Raw genomic sequence first — 6,071 nt, forward strand, 5'->3', positions numbered from 1 at the left:
GGGCTGAAATCAGTGAAGTAGAAACAGTAAGAACTACATAAAGAATCAACAAAAGCTAGAAGCTGGTTCTTTCAGAAAATTGACAAGATAGATAAACCCTTAGTAGAGTAGCCAGAGGTCACAGAGACGTTATCCAAATTAACAAAACCAGAAATGAATAGGGAAACATAACAACAGCATCTGAGGAAATTCAAAAAATCATCAGGGTCAACTACCAAAGCCTATACTCAACAAAACTGTAAAATTTGTATGAAATGGACAATTTTCTAGACAAATATAAAGTACAAAAGTTAAATCAGGATCAGTTAAACCATCTAAACCATCCCATAACTCCTACAGAAATAGAAGCAATTTAAAAGTCTCCCAACCAAAGCAAACAAACAAACAAACAAAAAAGCCTAGGCTCAAATGAATTAAGTACAAAATTCTATCAGAACTTGATAGTACATCTAATTCCAATATTGACCAAACTGTCCCACAAAATAGAAACAGAAGAAACACTACTTAATTCCTTTTATGAAGCAACAATTATGCTTATACCTAAACCACCAAATGACCTAATAAAGGAAGAGATGTTCAGACAAATTTCTCTTATGAATATCCATGTAAAATACTTAATAAAATTCTCACAAATGGAATCCAAGAACACATCAAAATAATGCATCATGATCAAGTAGGGATGTGGGAATTGTTCAATGTATGGAAATTCATCAACGTAATACTCTATTTAAAAACTCAAAATAAAAAACACATGATCATCTCATTAGATGTTGAGAAAGCATTCCATAAAATTCAACACCCCTTTATATTAAAAGTCTTGGAAAGATCAGGAATTCATCAGGCCCATATCTAAACATTAGTAAAAGCAATATATGGCAAACCAGTAGCCATCATCAAACTAAATTGAGAGAAACTTGAAGCAATTTCACTACAATCAGGAATGAGACAAGAGTGCCCACTTTCTCCCTACTTTTTGAATATAGTACTTGAAGTCCTAGCTAGAACAATCACGCAACAAAAGGACTTCAAAGGGATACAAATTGGAAACGAACAAGTCAAAATATCACCATTTGCTGGTGGTGTGTGAGTATACTTAAGGGACACAAAAATTTCACCAGAGAATTCCGGAACCTGATAAACCACTTCAACAATATGTCAGGATATAAAATTAACTCAAACAAATCAGGAGCCTTCATCTACTCCAAGGATAGACAGGCTCAGAAAGAAATGAATTAATGACATCCTTCACAATAGCCACAAATAATTTAAAATACCTCGCTGTGAATTTAACTAAGCAAGTGAAAGATCTCTATGACAAGAACTTCAAGTATCTGAAGAAAGAAAATGAATATCTCAGGAGATGGAAAGATTTCCCATGTTCATGGGTTGGCAGCATTAATGTTGTAAAAATGATCATCTTGCCAGAAGCAATCCACAGATTCAATTAATTCCACATCAAAATTCCAACTCTTGTATTCATATAGTTTGAAAGAGCAATTTGCAAATTCATTCTGGAATTTAAAAAACCCCGTGTCTTCTAACAACCCGTGTCACTCTGCATGGAATAGTTCATCTTAGTCTACCTCTAAATTAAGGTGAAGATAATTGATTTTCTTTTTTTTATGAAAAATTAATACTCACTACTTGATGAACTAGACTATATCAGTTATGAAAACTCTCTTGATAAGGGCACTATACTTTCTATATTTGCAATAGACAATGTTGAAACTACTGGTCCCTCCTATATATATAATTATATAATTACATAGCCTAAAGTACTAGAGGTCTAGAATAATGTTTTAGTTTCTCTTCAGTAATTATAAACCTAAAGGACAGGAAAATACAAATAATTTATATTTAGATACTTAAGTTTTTTATGCAAATGTAAACAAACATAAAAAATTCTTTTTTTTTTCCGGAGCTGGGGACTGAACCCAGGGCCTTGTGCTTGCTAGGCAAGCGCTCTACCACTGAGCTAAATCCCCAACCCCTAAAAAATTCTTATATAGGTATGTAATACATATTAAAATATATATATAATTTATTATATATATTAAAATTTTCTTATAATAAATGTCATAGTTATACAAATGTCATCTAGTTTGATGCTAAAAAAGCATTTGATAAAATATAAAATGCAATTTTTGTTCATGTTAAAAGTATTGGAGAGATTGGGAATTCAAGGCACATCCTGAAACATAACATAAACAATATATAGGTCCTTAGATGAAATGTCTATCATTGGGTAGAAAAAGCTTGTAAGGCCTAGATCCAATAGAAAAACAGGTAATCAAGCTGAGGGATGAGGGTGACAAAACTTTTAGAGCAATACCTGGGTAGATTCTCTTATTCTCCTAAGCTAATCTGACTAAATCTCATCCAAAATCTCAAGATACATGTATTTTATTATTGGTCTTCTGGCTCTCTGGAATTCAGATATATTCCATATCTCCTTCTGTACCCCTTGGGAATGGCTCCAAACTTTAACTCACCTCTCCTTCTCTGTTTTCCCCTTCTAGTCAATGTTCCATCCTATTATATTTTCTTCCCAGCAGTTGTGTGTAAGCTTTTATTACAAGTTAAAGAATAAATAAATGGTAAGCCTTTTTATACATTCCTAAGGCAAGGGATTTTTAATTTAAGACTACGATGCCATGTGAGGGCAGAGAAATCAGAAATTTAATAATACAAGGATAACTTTTATACAGTGCATAAAAATATTATGCCTAAACTTTTCTCTTTTGGTCCCAATAAAGTTTCTTTTTCTTATAATATTAATCTACATATAATAACTACAATTATGAATACTATAACTGAGATTTACAGTATGATGTCTACAGAAAAAATATATGATAAATCTATTGTCAATTTTACCTTGGGGAGTGTGGAACTTTGTATCTAAATAATTTTTTATCCTTATGTATATTGCTATCATTAAAAAAACTTAGACTTAAATCAATTCTCTCAAACTATAAAAAACCTTCTTTAATCATAAATGACTTAAAGATTAATTTTGCAAATCTATCAAGTTTGGAAAACCATGAGAAACCTAACAAGAGCAATTCTTTGAATATACATAAAGGGTAGGCAAGCAGGTTTGAAATAACAGAAATGAACGACATAGTTGGTGGTCTGAACAGTCCAAGTAAAATATCTCTGTAATTTTAGAACATCTATCTTCAACTTTCTGGCACACTATATCTCACAGACATATTTGTGAAGCAGGAATTATTAAGGATTTCCTTAACTGGTCTTGGCAGAGTTTGGCAACATTGACTTTGCCTACATACAAGTTTTGTCTGTTTTGGACAGTGTTACATCTACAGATGAAGTTAGGCTATTTTTATTTGCACAATGGCAAGCTTGCCATAACTAAAGATATTTAAAAATGAATGTCCTTCTATGTTCATCCTCTTTTTGCAAGTGTACTTTTGATAAATGTAGGAGGAACCAAATGTCAAAGAGATATTTTAATAATGAAACAATTTTAAATGCCATATTCTGTGGATTAGTGAAGTCCTACACTATTCTCTCTTCCTGAGACAGGAGATTCTTTATACCAACATTACAATGCCAGGTCCATATTCAAACTAGCTATGAGGGCAGAACAATTAGCATTTGCATAACATAAGGAAAACTTTAACACTGTAAATAAAAACATTACTTCATATCGCTAAGGAAATTTAAATGTCAGGTTGCTTGCATTTATGTACTGAAGATTCTACAAGACCAAAGATGCTAGGCCATATTAATCTACCCAGGAAAAATTGCAACAACGTTTGCAGCAGTCATATCCACTAAAAATAGTGAGAGTCATGAAGCCACCACAGTTGCTTAAGACAATTTCTGCATGTCTGAGCATATTACAATAATCACTTTTCTTCTATGTCTAAAATTGTTCTTTTGTCTTTTACTGTTGTATTCTTGGGGCCTTCTTGCATTATAATTTCTTTCATATTTTTTGTGAGGGGAATATCATCAATCCTTTTAAAAATATCCTCAATGGTCCTTTATCATGATACTGTGTGAAAAACTTCCTTACAGATAGGAGCACACAGCTCTGCACTCCAGACACCGCCCTGATCTGAAGGGAATAAAATTTGGAATGTAAATACAGTAATGTATCTAATAAAAAACAGGTCACCTCTAATTAATGGTGAGATTATGATTCACAACTTTCTGAATATGGACCATTTACAAGCCAAGAAATTCAGTGGAACCAAAGAGTCACCAAATCACTCAGAAATCATTCAACCCAAAATTTATCCTGTGTGAAAAAAATGCAGGGATTGGGGATGGTCTGAGAAGATCGGCAACCAATAACTGGTCCAACTTGAGACCTATACCATGGTCAAACAGCACTCTCCGGCACTACTCATGATACACTGTTATTCTGGCAGACAGGCGTCTAGCCTGACTGCCATTCTATAGCCTCCATATAAGAAGGTGACACAGATAGATGCAGAAACCCACAGCCAAACAATGAATGGATCTTGTTGACTCTTAGGGAAGAATAGGAGGAATGATTGTAGGCCCTGTAGGGAATAGCAGAAATTATTTATTGTACAAATGATATGTTGCTAAAAACAGTGATATAAGTTTGGGAAAACATTGGAGAAACAAACAAATATAATAATATTTCCAAGTATCTTGTGACTCTATAGGTGTTTAGATAATAGGAAATAATAACAGACATGAATAAATTCACCAGTTAAGCTACTTAGTGAAAAAGGACAATTTGTGAGGCCATAATAACTTTATAGAATATACCTCTGAGTGCTAGGAGTTTCTTACCTTCTTTTAACCTGTTGACAAGGGGAGACCCTGAAACAGTACAAACTACAAAAGGTATTACTCCTCTTCCTTTTATGCCTGAACTAGATGTTAAAACCATTTTCAGGAGCCATTATAGGACAAGCTGATAACAAACAGATGATGTTCCTGAGATGATCTGCCTCAGGTTTTAATAATCCCATACAGACTTGCTCCCTTTGTCAAGGCCCAGGTGAAAATCAGTTGAGGAAATACTCCTGCCATTAATATCCTTATTCTTGATATTATTAAGCATGTATGACAATCCCTAGGTATTTTCCCACCCTTCAGGTCAGCTCTCTACAGATCTATGAAGATATATTGTCTTGTATTACTGCTATATAGAAAAATAGATGACTTGGCAATTCTTTATGGTGATTCTTTAAGAATTCCTAAAAATACACCATTGATTATTAAGCTCTTTTATACTAGGACTGCTATTAGTTTCCTTTCTGATATTCAGGTTTACCTTTACCATGGGATGGAACAGGTTTTTTTCTTAATAACCACGCAGTGTTAGTTTTATTAAAAGGAGCAAAGCTTTCTTATTACAAACCTGTATTTAATTCATTTAGCATTAAGTATGTACAAGATTTTTCTTTCTCTATGGAATGAAGTTTGGAGCACATTATTATTTCAGAAAGAGTCAGTTCTTTCTTCCATCTTGCTTGATAATTTGCTCCAAATGCACATGTAGTTATGGATGTTTGTGTATGCATGTAAATGTAACAACGTATGCAGAGTGACCCAACCGAATTTAATAGAAATGTACAAATATGCCTGTGTGTATCTATATATATGAATTTATGTGAATTTATGTATATTTGCCTATGGAAAAGGTTTTCTTTCTGCCTGGGTTATTCTGTTATCCAGGCTCAATAGAAGTTTATTGCTCCAAAAGTTCTAGTCTGAATGAGATTTATGCATCCTCCTTTGATCTTATCTTGTTATTCTTACCATATCAATTCCACTCTACATAGAATATTATTTAATTATATTTTATAGATTTCTTTGCAGTACTTGATCAATACATAGGTTTTCAAATGCTATCTATATATACAATCCACATGATAATATTTTTTTCTTGAAATCTAAAAATAATACTCAATTTTTATTGGAAAATAGAATTCAAATGAAATAATTTGCATAGCAAAGTAAAAATTTTTAAATATCAGAAGATTTAATGTTAATGTTTATTACAAAGTTTGATCCAATAGATTGATGTCCAGTTCATATATTAGATCTTTATGGTATAGCTT

Source organism: Rattus rattus, chromosome 2, assembly GCF_011064425.1.
Source record: "Rattus rattus isolate New Zealand chromosome 2, Rrattus_CSIRO_v1, whole genome shotgun sequence".
In the NCBI taxonomy this organism is placed as follows: domain Eukaryota; kingdom Metazoa; phylum Chordata; class Mammalia; order Rodentia; family Muridae; genus Rattus; species Rattus rattus.